Source organism: Hemitrygon akajei, chromosome 10, assembly GCF_048418815.1.
Source record: "Hemitrygon akajei chromosome 10, sHemAka1.3, whole genome shotgun sequence".
NCBI classification, from domain to species: Eukaryota; Metazoa; Chordata; class Chondrichthyes; order Myliobatiformes; family Dasyatidae; genus Hemitrygon; species Hemitrygon akajei.
The window spans coordinates 134,287,317-134,304,206 of NC_133133.1; the positions used below are offsets into that span (position 1 = coordinate 134,287,317).

The following is a 16,890-nucleotide window of genomic DNA, read 5'->3' on the forward strand; positions in this document are numbered from 1 at the left end:
AAAGAGGTGGATAGGTAATTGCTTGGAGCTTAAATACCAGTATAGGCCATTTGGGCTGAATGGCCTATTTTTGTACTGTAAAATAGATATCAATATGCTACAGATGACCTGCCACCATAAGGTGATCAGTGTAATTGGTGGAACCAGCAGCACAGAGGCTGGTAGAGCTGCTGCCTCAGTAGAGCTAATAGGACTTGATGTTTCAATCTCTATGATAAGTCGGCACTCTTGATGTTGGCAGTAGGCTTGGAGGGTGACAAGGAGGGTAGGTACCTCATCGGGGTCATCAGGTGGGCACCCTCCTTCTTTGACATTTCGTTGATAAGCCCACAACATCTCCAGAGGGCTCAACAGTGCTACCTGGCGTCCCAGATACACCCCTCTCAGTTCCATACCCTCCTGTCTTCATCTTGCAGCCCAGTTGTTGTCTTTCCTTTTATGTAATCCAAATTCAATTACTGCTTTCTTCTGCTGCATTTGACAAGGACTTGATTGCTTGTTGGAGTGAATAACCCCTCACCCCCATCTTCTTCAATTGACTGGTCATAGATGTAGCCACAAATCCCCTGCATCCCACTTCTACAGGGAAAATCTTGGTCTTTCAGCCGTTCTGGGCAGCTTTAGTTGCCAGTTCAGAGTACTTGGTCTTTTTCCTCTCATAAGCTTCTTCAACGCCATCTTCCCATGCTGCTGTGAATTCCACAACATTTGCCAGCTTGGCTGTTGTGGACCACAGGACTATGTCTGGCCGGAGTGTTGTAGCCGCAATGTCTGGGGAAACACAAGCTTTTTTTCCAAGTCCATGTCCATTTTCTAATCCCGAGCAACCTGCAGAATGCTTACCTCTCTTGATGTTATTAGGTGCTCTGGAGGTTGGCCTGCTGACACAAACTGTGTGATGTGAGCATTTCTTGTCGATGTTTGTGGGAGATTGTTTGTGGTGATTTGCCTCTGTTCCAAGATTGATGCCAGCTGTCTGAGAACTTGATTATGCCGCCAAGTATACTGCCCCTGTCTGAGGCTCGTGGTGTATCCTGTTAAAATGTGCATTAGTGATCCAGGTGCTTTACAAAGAGAGCAAGCAGGGTCTTCTCCCCACCACTCGTTCAGGTTCTGGGGAGGTCATAAGTGGCTCTGATGACAAAACTTAACCAAGATCTCTCCAGTTCCCAGATGTCACGCCAGCTGAGTTTCCTCTTTTCCAGGCTCTCCCAATTAGTCACCGAATTACAGGAAGGATATTAATAAGGTTGAAAGAGTGCAGAGAAGTTTTACAAGGATGTTGCTGGGACTTGAGAAACTGAGTTACAGAGAAAGGCTGAATAGGTTAGCAATTTATTCCCTGGAGCGTAGGAGAATGAGGGGTGATTTGATAGAGGTGTATGAAATTATGATGGGTATAGATAGAGTGAATGCAAGCAGGCTTTTTCCACTGAGGACAGGGGAGAAAAAGAACAGAGGTCATGGGTTAAGTGTGAAAGGGGAAAAGTTTAAAGGGAACATTGGGGGGGCTTCTTCACAGAGAGAGTGGTGGGAGTGTGGAATGAGCTGCCAGATGAAGTGGTGAATGCGGGCTCACTTTTGACATTTAAGAAAAACTTGGACAGGTACATGGATGAGAGGGGTTTGGAGGGATATGGTCCAGGTGCAGGTCAGTGGGACTAGGCAGAAAAATGGTTCAGCACAGCCAAGAAGGGCCAAAAGGCCTGTTTCTGTGCTGTAATGTTCTATGGTTCTAGTCCATTGGCCCTGCTTGGCCATTGAGACGGCCCTGGCATATCGCTCTGCCTCCTCCTGTTTCCTCACCTCCTCCACCACAAGCCGTCTCTTCTGCACTGATGTTGCCTTGTGCCATTGAGGAGCCTTTGGGACGAGCCTGAGCCCAGCTCTCCCAAGTTGGACTTGGCCAACCACATCCCTCAAGCGAAGAGCAGACTTAGCACTCTGAACAGCTTCAGATGGGGTCCACTTCCTCCCCATTGCCACATGGGGGGCCGCTGTTCGAATAACAGTATCTTCAGATTCAGTGAGGGTCATGACCAACCTTGCTTTGGTGCATTTGAATTCTTCCACAAGACTTGTAATTGGTAGTTCTAATTTGCCGTTCCTGTACAGTCCAACAGGACTTAAGGACTTAAGCATTGTGGAAGACCAAGCCACTGTTTGACATGTGTGCTGATCACTCTTTTGAGCTTTTCTACCTCATTGATGGGGATTTCATACACTGTTAAAGGCCACATGAGTCTTGGGAGTATGCCGATCTGGAAGCACCACAGCTTGAGTTTTCCTGGCAGCCAGGTCTTGTTGATGTGAGCTACGTACATGATGGTATCACAGTTTCAGTACTGATTCCAGTTGCTGTCTGTGTGTGGAATTTACATGTTCCCCTTCTGACTGTGTGCGTTTTCCTGATGTGCTCCATTTAACCATCCCCCCCCCCCCAAACATCCCAAAGCATGGGGTCAGTAGATTAATAGCCCCTGGTGTATAGGTGAGTGGCAGATTCTGGGAAGGAAGAATAAAAAAAAAGTGGATTAATTCAGGATTAGTACAAATGGGTGTCTGATAGTCAGTACAGACACAGTGGGTGAAGGGCCTGTGTCTGATCTGTGTGACTCTAAATGCTAGTTTACCAATGATGCCCATGTTTTGAGAATAGTTATAAAGGAAAGATATTGACTGAGTGGAGTTTCAAAGCAATTATCCGAGTCCACTGAGCCACAGTAAGCAAGATCCCACTCATATTTAGAAGAGCAATGTATGTATTGTGACAGAAATGGATCATGATAATGTACAGTTAAACCTAAGGTTCCCCCAGGATTTTAATCTTTCAGAGGATAGCACTTAGTTGGGCAGAGGTGCATGTGTGCAATGCTCAATAATATTTGTGATTACTTTTGGGAGAAGAGGAAACTCACTAAAATAGTGCAATTAGTGGTGACCCCTGGCTCAGGATCAATTAGAGCTTCCAGTGACTTATCCAAATAACATTTGCCTGCTCTCATGTGAGTCATCAATAATGTGCCTAATTCAATTGCTGCCACGGTTGTTCATGATGGATGTTATTTGAAAGGCAAATCTTTAAGGCTTCCATTAAAACCTTTGCTTTGTGCATTAGTAAGCCAGCCGGAAGAGTGTGATAAGACGTGGTTGCTTTTACAAGAAAGACTTGTCAGGGTTAGGGGCTGGCAGTTTGGGGTGGTGTGCAAAACAGTGAGATGGGAGAGGTAGGGAGGAAGAAGTTCTACTGCTGGCACTTCAAATGGGGAAATGTAGGCTTGGTCCAATTTCTCAATGCCAAGCCTCAGCAACACTAAGAAGGCCACTCAGCCCCTCAGGTCTGTTCTATTGACTTGGTCTTGGACTCAACTCTATTCTCCTGTCTGTTCCCCATCATCCTTGATTCTCACAAAGACACAGAGACAGAAAAACAAACAACCGGTTTGTCTCCACGTTCAGTCATTCAGACTCCACAACTCTCTAGCGTATAGAACTCAAAATGAATTTCACAACTTACAAGGGAAGAAACTCCTTGACATCCAGCTTTTAAATAGACAACCACTATTCTGAAAGTACACCTCAGTTTGAGATTGCCCAGTGGTGGGAACCGTGCCTTCAGCATTTTCGTCAGTGAATCCTTTCAGAATTTACCAACAGACGTAGGGGTGGGGGGGGGGGGGGGGGGCAATAGAAATCTAAATCGTTGCTCATTGGTTCCAAGTAGAAATTGTCTTGATGACTCTGCCAGTGATTAACAAGGGTGGCAACATTCCAATAATGCCACTTGGCAGATTGTCAGGATTCACAGGCTTGTTCAGCAGTCCTTGGGAATTTCCGTGGACCTTCCCAGAATTAATCAGACACTGCTAGTGTAATGAGAATTCCAGTAGAACGTTTTGGAAAGTGATGACACAATAGACTGCAGATACTGGAATCTGGAGCAACAAATAATCTGCTTGAAAAGCTCAAAAGATCAAACAGCATCTGCTGGAGGAAAGGAATTGTTAACATTTCGGGTCGAAGCCTTGTGTTCCTCCAACTGATTATTTTTTTGCAAGGTGACCCTAGAGGAGGGAGAAAATCCAAGCAAGCTCCACTCCCTCAGTCAAAAGATGGCTTCTGTATGCGAACCCCAGCCAGCAGGCCAGCACTAGGGACTCAGGTTCAATTCTGACCTCGGGTCCTGTCTGGGTGGCTAGGTGGGTTTCCCTGGGTGCTCTGGTTTCCTCCCACATCCCAAAGATATGCAGGTTGGTAGGTTAGTCACTGCAACTTATCCCCAGTGTGCAGGTGAGTGGTAGAAGCTGGGGGGAGATTAGATGAATATGGATTTAATTAAAAAAAACAATTGACACAAGATCTGTGTAAATGCAGTGGTCAAAGTGGACTTAGTTCAAATTCAAATACATTGTCATAGGCATACACACCCAGGGTATAAATGTAACCAATATTTGCTTTTTGCAGCAGCATCATAGTGCATTATAAACATGCCAAGCATAAGTTTTCATAACAACGTGAACCGACATGTCAATCCATGGTCTCCTGTACTGTTGCGATGAGGCCACACTTGGGTTGGAGGAGCAACACTTTATATTCCGTCTGGGTAGCCTCCAACCTGATGGCATGAACATTGATTTCTCGAACTTCTGGTAAAGCCCCCCACCTCCCAACATTCCCCACCCCCTTTTCTCGCTCTCACCTGCCCATTGCCTCCCTCTGGTGCTCCTCCCCCTTTTCTTTCTTCCATGGCCTTTCTGTCCTCTCCTATCAGATTCCCCCTTCTCTAGCCCTGTATTTCCTTCACCAATTGACTTCCCAGCTCTTTACTTCACCCCCTCCCCCCATTTCACCTATCATAGAACCATAGAACATTACAGCACAGAAACAGGCCCTTTGGCCCTTCTTGGCTGTGCCGAACCATTTTTCTCCCTAGTCCCACTGACCGGCACCTGGACCATATCCCTCCATATCCCTCTCATCCATGAAACTGTCCAAGTTTTTCTTAAATGTTAAAAGTGAGCCCACATTTACCACTTCATCTAGAGCTCATTCCACACTCTCGCCACTCTCTGTGTGAAGAAGCCCCCCCTTAATGTTCCCTTTAAACTTTTCCCCCTTCACCCTTAACCCGTGTCCTCTGGATTTTTTCTCCCCTAGACTATCACCTTGTGTTTCTCCCTCCCCTCCCCCCCCCCCCCCCCACCTTCTAAATCTGACTCCTCACCTTTTTTTCCCAGTCCTGCTGGAGGGTCTCGGCCCAAAACAACAACCGTAGTCTTTTCCATAGAGGCTGCCTGGCCTGCTGAGTTCCTCCAGCATTTTGTGCGTGTTGCTTAGATTTCCGGCGGCTGCAGATTTCTCTTGTTCGTGATAAGTTTTCATAAGCATAAATTACCATAATTTATATGGACCCTGCACTCCAAAATAAACACAAACAGGCATGACACAGCTAAAAGCTGAGGAAAAATATAGTCAGAGGTAGCGTTAAGGTTTTTCAGGTTAGCTCAAGAACCTGATGTCAGTGAGGAAGAAACTGTACAGTAGTTGAAACTTGATGCTTTCAGACTCCTTGTGATGGATGCCGCCTCCCTGAGACGTCTCCTCTTCTGTCGATGTCTTCGGTGGTGGGGGAGCTGTAGCTGTGATGGGATGGGCTGAGTCCAAAGAGTCTGCTTCACCGCAGTATCTCTCTTTGGCTCTAAGAGAATTATGCAGCTTAATGAGATGCCACTACTTGGTATGAGACCAGAGTGGCTTGGAGACTGGTGGACAGAGTAAATCTATTTCCTCTCTGAGTAAGGCAGTTCAAGGGTGAAATCAGGAGGCTTCATTTCATTCAAAGAATGGTGGAAATCTGGAACTGTCCCCCCCCTCACCCCCCCCCCCCAGAAAGCTGCTGGCGGAAGGAGTTGGTGACCAGTTGGAAATCTCCAACCAAATTTAAATAGTGTGAAACTTGGAAATCTGAAATTAAAAAAAATGTAAATGCCGGAAATGCTCAACTAGTCGAGCAGTAACTGAGGAAGGAGAAACAAAACTAACCTTTTGATTGATGGTCTCACTTGAGGAAGGATATATTTGCTTTGGAGGCGGTGCAAAGGAGGTTCAGCAGGTTAATTCCAGAGATGAGGGGGTTAGACTATGAGAAGAGATTGAATTGCCTGGGACTGTACTCACTGGAATTCAGAAGAATGAGAGGAGATCTTATAGAAACATATAAAATTATGAAAGGGATAGATAAGATAGAGGCAGGAAAGTTGTTTCCACTGGTAGGTGAGACCAGAACTCAGGGACATATCCTCAAGATTTGGGGGATGAAGACGAGGAGGAACTGCTGTTCCCAGAGATTGGTGAATCTGTGGAATTCTCTTCCTCATGAAGTAGTGGAGGCTACCTCAGTAAAATATTTAAGACAAGGTTGGATAGGGGAATTAAGGGTTATGGGGAAAAGACAGGTAGGTGAAGATAAGTCCATGGCCAGATTGGCCATGATCTTATTGAATGGTGGAGCAGGCTCGATGGGTCACATGGCCTACTCCTGCTCCTATTTCTTATGTTCTTTCGATGTAAACCATCAACTCTATTTCTCTAAAAAAATAAAATAAGAACACAAAATGCTGGCAGAACTCAGCAGGCCAGACAGCATCTATGGGAGGAACTTCCGCCACCTCCTATGTGACCCCACCACCAGCCACTCTCGGCTTTCCGCAGGGATCGCTCCCTACACGACTCCCTTGTCCATTCATCCCCCCCCCCATCCCTCCTCACCGACCTCCCTGCAAAAGGAAGAAGTGCTACACCTGCCCCCACACTTCTTCCCTCACCACCATCACGGGCCCCAGACAGTCCTTTCAGGTGAGGCACCACTTCACCTGCGAGTCAACTGGGGTGATATACTGTATCCAGTGCTCCCGATGTGGCCATTTATACATTGGGGAGACCCGCTGCAGACTGGGAAACCGTTTCGCCGAACACCGGCGCTCAGTCCTCCAGCAGTGGCGGGATCTCCCTGTGGCCACACACTTCAATTCCACAGACCACTCCCACTCCGACATGTCTGTCCATGGCTTCCTCTGCCGTCAAGATGAGGCCACATGCAGGTCGATGGAGCAATACCTTATCTCCCGCCTAGGTAGTCTCCTACCTTCCAGCATGAACATTCAACTCACAGACCTCCGTTGATACCCCTGCCCCCCCTTACCCCCATCCCTTTCTATTATTTTAGTCTGGTTCTCTTTCTCTCTGTTTTTCCCCCCTCACTATAATCTCCCCCCCAGCCCTACCTTTCTTTCTCTTTTATTTCCCATAATTCTGCACCTTTCCCCCTAGCCCATTTCCCTCCAGCCTATCACTTCCTCGCCCTCCCCCCACTTCTTATCCCCCCTCCACCATCCCATGTTACTTCACTCCTGCTGAAGGGTTTCGGCCCGAAACGTTGTCATTACCTCCTCCCATAGATGCTGTCTGGCCTGCTGAGTTCTGCCAGCATTTTGTGTTTTTATTTATTTCCAGCATCTGCAGATTCAGTCGTGTCGCCTTTGAACTCTATTTCTCTCTCTGCTGATAGGTGTTTTACAAATTAAGGTAATTAAAGGATAAAGAAAATATGTGGCTTGGGATAGAGCTGATCCAGTTGAACGTAGGAGTGGTGTCCAGGGACAGTGTCACTTCCACCCGATCCTGCAAAAAGACATGACAAAGAACTGATCCCAAATTTTGCCTTTGCATAATGCCCCTACATCCCAATTGTCATCCTGTAGATGTTCCGTTCTGTTGAATCATTGACTCATTCTCATATGTAAGGCTTTTGGTTGGGTAGAACGAACTAATTCCCTAGTTTTTACTGTGCCCGCTGCCATCCTCGCTGTACAGTGCAAGTAAAAGTGTCTAGCCCTGCCACTCAGCCTTCAGGATCCTGTTGCCAAAAAACAAACGAACAGCTAAAGGTCAGTTTTCTGTTTTTCTTCCAGAATTGGGAACCTTGAAATGAATTTGCTTGATTGATGGAGCCCTGTTGAACACAGATATCGAGCTGAAGCTGCTTCCAGGATCCAGGGAGACCAAGAGAAGAGAGGCAAGCTCACCTTCTGGTAAGAAAGATTTGTATATTTACATGGTCATTCAAATCGACTTGCCTAATGTGTGAGGTTATTATCACATCAAAATGTGCTTGGCGACAGCAGATAAAGACAACCTGTCCTCATTCAGCCCCATGATTGACCGTGGCCTATCTGTAGTCAACAGCTATTCTCTTTTGAACATCTGCGTGTTGATCCCAAGGAGATGCTCAAGGGCTTGGTATGTCTGAATGAGTTCTGCTCTCGCTGAAGGCAGTGGTTCATGTTGATAAGGGAAGAATGGCACCAGTTTAACTTGTGTAAATCAGAAAGCATCAGTCCTTTGAATGGAGTTTGTGAAAGAGCAAAATGCTCGTGATTAGACCACATTATAAACAATCCATTACAAATGATGTCAATTATGTGATGCCATTCAGAAGCCTCCACATTGACCAGAGTTGTTGAGTTCCACTACTTTTGGTTAACATTGTGTTGTTTTGTTCTCTCTCTTTCACAACTCCATCCTGTTCAGCACATTTCATCCATCTCCCAGTAACCCTGTACAGGCACCATGCTTTCCCTGAAGTCTCCTCTAATCTGTTAACCATTGGCTGTCAGCAGGCGGTTCAGCTGTGGAGAAAATGTCTGGAACAGCAACCATGTCCCTTAATCTGCACTCCTCCTGGATCAAATTACTGAAGCACCCTTCCACACCACCAGCATCTCCAAGAAGACTCTCTGTTGTTGCTCACCTCTCAAGGCTGCTAACTGCAGGCATAAATAATCCCCTCACCAAAGAAGGTACCCATTACATAAGTGGGGAAGCAAAAGAAACCCCGGGAGGACATCAACGAGAAGCCCGAACCCTGCCTTCCTCACCCTGATTGGTGAATCTGAGAGCAAGACTTTGTCCTGTTGGTGTTTTTCATAATGGACAGTCTAACTCGGCATGAACTGAGCCTGCTATTGTGTTAAGGTGCATGGCTGACAAGGCAGTGGCTGAACTGATGATTTATTTTCACTGAGCATCCATTCATTAAAGAACCACAGTCTATTCCGCGCTTAACAAAGACTATTTTCAGTGGCTACAGTAAGCTTGTTCTTGTCAGTGAAAGCAAGTGGAATCTGTTATCTGCAGTGCAGCATATCATGCTGAGCTTTAAATATTTAAAGTATTGATATCCCGACATGGTAGTTCAGTCATGCCCCAGTCTTCTGAAGGCAAAGCCCAGCCTAGTAAGGGCTTGCAGTAAGGAATGCAGATAGCAAGATTTTGAAGTGTTTTCAGAGGGCAATATTTATGTAGGCAAAGGTTGCCAACATGCATTGAGTACATGGCAGGGGACCGGAGATGGCCCTGGAAGGGGAGCACATGGCTTCCTTTCGAAGTGCCAGCCAGATCACAGGCATTCTGTTGCGGAGAGGAAAATGGATGTAAGTCCACAGTGGGTGGGCACAGGATCTTCCAAAGAGCTTTGCAAGCAGTAAAGTGACTGTGAAACTTAATCACCATTCTTATGTAAAAATATGGGCAGCCAGACAATTCTCTTGCCCTACCGTTGCTGCTCGACGCTCTTGAGTTCCTTCAGCACATGTTGCGTTGTTCCAGATTCAAACGTCTCTTGTATCTCCATTCAAAAATACAAATTTAGAGCAGGAGTCCCTCAGACTGTTGTTCCACCATTTAATTAGATTACAGCCGATTTAATCGTAACTTTTTCTCTGCATTCTTGCCTCTTCCCAATAGTCTTTTCATCTCCACCCTAATTTATCAAATACTGATAAAGCTCTGCCTTGAATATATTTCAGAAATTCTGCTTCTACCACCTTTGAGGAAGCAAATTCCAAAGACTCACAAGCCCCTGAGTTAAAAAAACTGCCTAATTTCTTTCTTAATTGCACAGGCCTTTAGTTTGAACCCCAGCTTCAGGTTCTCCCACAGAATGAAATATTTTCTTCTCATCCACCCTGTCAAAACCCTTCAGGATTTTGTATGGTTCAATCAAGTCCTCTTTCATTTTTATTCTGAAATCTAAGGTAGCTACAAGCCTCATTTGTCTACCTTTTCCTCATAAGATAACCCTCTGGGTCCGCATATTAGCCCAGTAAACCTTTATTAGACTTTCCAAAGCATTATCTTCCTTAAGTAAGGATGACATTTAGCTGTAAAAGATGCCATTAAGCTGGAAAGAGTGCAGAGGAGATTTACGAGGAGTTGAGGGACTAAGTTATGGAGAGAGATTGAATAGGTTAGGCCTTCATGAGAACACATGAGATATATAAAATCACGCGGTGTATGCAAACAATCTTTTTTCTCAGGGTTGAGGAATAAAAAATTAGATTTGGGGTGAGAGGGAAAATACAAAAAAGGAAATGGATGGGAAATTTTTTCACCTAAAGGGTGGTCAGTATGTAGAACGAGTTGCCAGAGGAAGTGGCTAATGCATATACACTAACAGCAGTTAAAGATAGGGAGAAGGACAGGAAAGTTTTTGAGGTACATGGGCCAAACGTGTACAAGTAGGGCTAGCTTAGATGGAAATCTTGGTTAGTATGGACCAGTTAGGCCGAAGGGCCTGTTATCACACGTTGTGACTCTGTGAGACCATTACAGTACTTTAACTGCAGATATGCCCTACATAAATGTAGCATATCCCCTATGCTTTTGTATTCAGTTCTTCAGGCAGTAAATTATAACATTTTGTTTTATAAATTACTTGCTGTATCTGCAGACCAATCCTTAACAAAATATGCTCGGACACTCAGATACCTCTGTATTTTAGAGCTCTGCCTCTCTCAGAAGTTAAGTAACTACACATTTCAATGGGATAAATATCATGGCTAACCCTAATGGTGATGTTGTTTGAAAGATAAATGTTGGCCATGTCCATCTTCAAATGGTAACCTGAAGAGAGCAGACAGCATTTTTGTTTTTACCTCATCCTGTGCATCTCCTGGAGCACAAGGTTCCACACCGACTGGCAGGCCTCAGCACTATTCCTGTCTATGCTACCCACTTTCCTTATAATTTACCTTGGATTCTACCACTCATACCCATCCAGGGCAATTTCTGGCAACTACCGTAGATGTCGGATTATAAGCCGCTACTTTTTTCCCACATTTTGAACAGCTTTGAACACTGCGGCCTTTAATACGGAGCGGCTAATACATGATTTTTTTTCATGCCGCCAAAAACATTTTGCCTCGTAACAGTAGACCAATAAAATTGATGAGTAGTTCACAGAGGTCCAATGAAATTGTATGATAAATCAAGCGCACTTTCACAATTAAATTATTGTAAATCAGTCATTTGTACTCACCCTCATCAACATGGAAAACACTCGAAGAAAAGCATTGTGCTGCCTTTATGGCAGTTATTTAGTTTATAATATTTTCGCTTAGTAATTCATTTTCTAGTTAAAGTTAGAAGTGTTTTAACTATATTTGTTTTCTGTACTACATCGCGGGATGCTATGACGTCACACCCGGTTTCGCCGCGTCTTGTGGGAAAAATGCCGTTTGCGATAAACGGGACGGCGGGGGGCGAGCGGCATTGGATCTGAGCGAACGCTGCTTTTAAGTTAAAGGCGATCAATAACTTTTCCTGGTAGGCTGCAGTATATATATTTTTTACCAGTCGTTAGGAGATATTGGAATGTTGTTCAGTAAAAAAGTATACGCAACGTATATTTAAAAGTAGCCGCGTTACAGGCATGGTTCGAAAAAAAGCATTTGCAATATGTATTTGTTTATGTTACCATATGGATTTAATTAAAAGTTAAAAAATCCTCACGTGTAATATCTTTCTGTGTAAATATCTCATATTACAACGTGGGACACCTGCGGCCGAAAATCCGGTGCGGCCTAAAATCCGGTGCGGCCTGTACAAGTAAAAAATTGATTTTCTTTCTAAAATTAGAGCCAGCGGCTTTTAATCAGGTGCGCTCTGTAGTCCGGAATCTACGGTAGTTAACATTCCGGCCTGTCCTTGGGCAGTTGAAGGCAATCCCTAGGAGCCTCATGGGAGATCAGGATCAAACCCAGGTAGTTTGATCGGTTATGGCAGCAGCTCTATTGGTGTTACTGCTGTGCCGCCCCAGAGGTGAGAGTGCAGTAATGAAGTCTCAACCTGGAATATGTTCCTCATTGGGAATTGGGGCTTGAGGAGTTCTCCCAGTAAGATGGAGATTTTTGAGTTGGATGGTGAGAAGCTGAGTGGGGCATTTCCTCTGGCATTACAGACAGCCTCAGTAAATTAGAGGGTCATTGGTGTATCTTGCTGGGTCAGTAATGGATTAGTTTGGCCTCAGATCTTATTCAAGTCCCCAACTGATAAGTCAGGCGCATATATAGGACAGAAACTTGAATAAGAACATTGAGGGCTTCGAATGGTTGATGTGATGTGACCTGAGGCACAAATGATATGCCCTGTGTGAATGCTCATACTGCGGACAAGCGATGGCCAAGGATGTCTCTTCCCTGCAGTTTTGTGGTATTTACCTCAGGGAACGTTCCATTCTTGGCAAGTAAACCCGAGCATACAAACATTTGTGTGTCACAATGCAACTTCCTCAATCACAATGGCGATTATTTGGTTAAAGCGCTGCCACTTACTGGTGCTTGTTAACGACGAGTTTCAAGTGGTGTGTAGCTGACAGTGCCTCTTTGTGTGCCTGTCTGCAGTACCATGTCTAACTGGCCCACAATGGTGTGCAGCACTCAATGTCCTTCCTTCCTTTAGTGCCATTCATCCCTTTACTTTATGTAAAGGAATGCACAAGGGGGCAGCTGAACAAGCCAGGCTTTTATTTACATAAGAAGATCTTGGGATTTGAAGTGCAGTTTGAAGTTGAGCCAAACACTTTTCCCTCTTGCATCCATCAGCCAAGTCTCTTCAGTAAAGAGCTACCATAGAACAATCGGGGCACAAAACACGTGACCGACCTGCATCTTGCTTTTGTTGGGTTGCTGATAACCGGAGCCAAGCTACCATTCTGGCAATGGCTGGCAGCTGTCCTAAACCTCCTCAAGCCTCAACTTCAGTAGAACTTTCCAACGTGTACCACAGGAGTCCAATCAAGCTAAATCTAAGAGCAAAGCCGATAAGCAGATACTGAAGCAAGTGATCAAGGAGTTATGTGCTGGGCTGTGAATTAAAGGACGATGGAGAGATGGGAAAGTTTTGGAAGGGAATTCCTGAAAAGCTAGCTGCCATTGGAGGGGCAATGGATATCCTGATGCAAAAGAGGACAAAATTGGAGAAATGTCTTTTTTCCCAGAGGAATGTAAAGGTGTGAATATTGATGAGAGTTTGAAATTTGATGCTTTGGGGTAAGGAGCTTGCCTTTATATCTTCACCTCTTATCTCTTTATACTGGCTGTAATCTTTCAATCCAGATGAAGGGTCTTGTCTCAAAATATCCATTTCCCTCCACAGATGCTGTCCAACCTGTTGAGTTCCTTCAGCATTTATTTTTGCTCCAGATTCCAGCATCTACAGCCCCCTGTGTCTCCATCTTGTTGTTATTAAACATATTTCACAACATTCAAAAGTAGTTTATGCCAATGAAGAATTTCGGATCTGCTGTAATGAAGGAAAATGGGATCTGATGTGTACACAACAAGATCCTTCAAATAGCAGTGTGGTAATGATTGGATAATCTATTTTCTGTTTTGATTGGGGAAAATGTTTTGATCATTAGGCAGGGACTGAATCCATGACCTTGCAACTCAGTGACAAGAGCGCTGAGCAATGAGACCAATATAAGGCATCATGAGTAGTTTGCAAATCCCAGTGAGTATTGCCACAGAGATGGTTTGGTTAACTAAAGCCCCTCTCCTTAATTCCCAGTGAGTGCGGCAACATGGACATTTTAGTGAACTAAACCCTGTCTGCTTAGCTTTCGGTAAGTGTGGCCACAAGATGTTTTGGTCAGCAAAAGCTCCTGTCCTTAAATGAGCTATGCTAGGACATCATGTATTTGGTCAGAATAATTTCTCGGTAGGTTTTTGTGGTTCTGGAGATCATGAAAGCCAAGGCTTTTTCTACATCTCTGACCTCAGTCATTTCAGTTTAGTGGCACCCCGGGTTACAGTCATGCCCATGGGGCAGAATTTCAACCACAATGGAGCTCTGTCAGTGCATGGTTCTGTTTATTGTACCATCGAACTTCCGTGCATTTATTCCGCAGGCCACAGTTACAAACGCTCTCTGATCATATTGAGGCCTCTAGACAATGAACATTAATCTCTGTTGTAAATATCCTGTTAATAATAGGAAACGTCATGGGAACATTAAAGAACACATTTTCCCTTTGCTCTGTTTGAGCACTTTGAACATGGAACACTACAGCACTCTGTGGGTCCTTCAGCCCACGATGTTGTGCTGACCGATCCGAGCCTATTCTATATCAACCTTTCCCTCCAACGCAGCCCTTTCTTGTAAAAGTATCCACACTGATGGTCTAATCATCAAACTACATGCAATGAAATAATAAATGTTTCTTCCCTAGATGGTACCTCATAGAGAATTTCCAACTTTTGCAGTGTTTTAGTATTGTGGTTAGTATTGTATATAGTTTTAGTGTTTTGCTGCTTTAGTATTTTGTACCTCACAATTTTTCTTCCATTTTCTTTCTCTATCTTTGTTTACATTTGATTCCCTTTCTTTGTATCTCATCTGGTTTGATGAGCTCTGACTAACAAGCTTTTGCCATCCTCCCAGCCAATACCACTAACTCCAATATGATTTTATCTCCCTTGACATCCGTCTAATCCCAGATATTCTCTCCATCCCTTCCCTTTCCTGCAACTTAAGTGTGTTTGTTTTCTAAGTTTCCTCAATCCTAATGAAGGGTCCTCCTCCTGAATTGTTAGCTCTCTTTTGCTCTTCACAGATGCTGCCTGAAACAGCTAAGAGTTTCCATCATTTTCTACTTTCATTTTAGATTTCAAGTATTTTTTAACTTCTGGTTTTGCACTACTTATTTTAATTTAACTATTTAATATACATATATACTTACTGTAATTTATTTTCTATATTTGTCAAATATTGCATTGTACTGTTGCTGTAAAGTTAACAACTTTCATGACAAGTGCCAGTGTGATATTAAACTTTTTTTGATTCTGCAGTTTATTAATGCTTTAAAAAAATATATATGTATGCAGAACCGTTTGCTTTGTTGGGTTAGGACTGTTCCTTGGGGAAAAAAAAGTAATCCACAAGAAACTTTGTGGATGAAAGTGTAGTGAGTTGATTTGAATATTCACAAAATGTTGGTGGAGCTCAGCAGGTCAGGCAGCATCAACGGAGAAGAATGAAAGCACGACATGTCGGGCCAAAATGCTGCCTGACCTGCTGAGTTCCTCCAGCATTTTGTGTTTGTTCCTCTGGATTTCCTGCGTCTGCAGAATCTCTTGTGTTTATGATTTGAATAATTCCACATTAGCATCTTCTGAATGCATTAGGCTGTCTAGTTTAGGCATTAGGCTGAGTAGTCCCCTAAGTACTCCAGCCACTGTGGGACATGACTGTAGTTTATAAAGGGGAAAGTTCTGCTGATTAATCTGGAATGACAATTACAGCAATAAGGCCTAAAAAAAAGAGGGCAATGCTTTCTTTAATCAGAGGCATCAAGAGACTCATCATGAGATGCTGATCTTCAATTGTTGGGTAATTGGCGGATCTCTCCCGCTTGTATTGTGAGTGCTCCAGCACAATGATACCAACCCTATTGTGCCTGACTGACTGGCTCTCTGCTGACATTGTTGGTCTTCCAGAACCCTAATCCCTAAAAAAGCAGGGTTGGCTAGGTCCAAAGAGGTGGGTCAGGCATTGAACTCTGACAATGTTGGAAAAACTAAATAGGAACGCACGCAGACTGTTGTATTTAGAGCTGATTCTATTTAATTGTTCCCATACAAAAGAAATGAGTCGGCTGTGTGCAGCTTTGTTTTCCTGCGTAATGTGGCTGCAGTGCTTTAGTCATTCCATTTTGTGCTGCTGCATTTTCAGCAATTTGAGGCGGTGTGAAAGATTCTTCTGTCTCGGCAAGCCCTGGCGTGAAGTCAGTACTGAGGCAATAATTATGCTGGTGCGACAGGACATGTAATTTTAATGACCTTAAAATTACTTTTATATCTTGCATTTGTATTGTGCTTCATGCATTTCAAAGTGTTTCACAGAACAAATTACTTCAAGTCATTATACAGTTGGACAGGACACCATTTGCCTTCTTTCTGTGTCCAGAGGGGTTAAACAGGGTGGACCTGAACCTTGTCACTGAGCACTGAGTTGTGGCTGAAAGCTCATAGTTGGGAGCTTAATATCCAAGGATACACATTGTATCCAGAGGACAGGTAGATAGGCAAAGGGTGTGGGGTGGCTCATTTGGTAAAAAAAAAATGAAACCGAATTGTTAGAAAGAGGTGACATAGGATTGGAAGATGTAGAATCCTTGTGGGTAGAGTTAAGAAACTGCAAGGGTAAAAAAAAAGACCCTGATGTGATTTATATGCAGACCCTCAAACAGTAGCCAGGATGTGGGATAAAAATTACAATAGGAGGTAGAAAAGGCACGGTAAAAGGGCAATGTTGCAATAGTGATGGGGGATTTCAAAATGCACGTTGATTGGGAAAAACCAAGTGGGTGCTAGATCCCAAGAGAGGGTATTTGTAGAATGCCTATGAGGTGACATTTTAGAGCAGCTTGTGGCTGAGCCCACTAGGGGAAAGGCAATTCCAGATTGGGTTTTGATCAGGGAGCTTAAGGTAAAAGAACCCTTAAGACGCAGTGATATTGATAGAATTTACCCTGCAATTTGAGGTGGAGAA

The 16,890-nt window shown here is 44.1% G+C and overlaps 1 protein-coding gene across 12 annotated transcripts in view; it reads left to right on the top strand.

Annotated features, from left to right (window-relative positions):
* nrcama (neuronal cell adhesion molecule a) overlaps positions 1-16,890 on the top strand; it is a 432,442-nt gene that overhangs the window by 231,235 nt on the left and 184,317 nt on the right. For all 12 annotated transcript variants that reach the window (XM_073059008.1, XM_073059018.1, XM_073059012.1 and 9 more), the window contains one exon: positions 7,971-8,090. The gene's annotated coding sequence lies outside the window, so the exon portion shown is untranslated. The remainder of the gene's footprint in view (positions 1-7,970; positions 8,091-16,890) is intronic.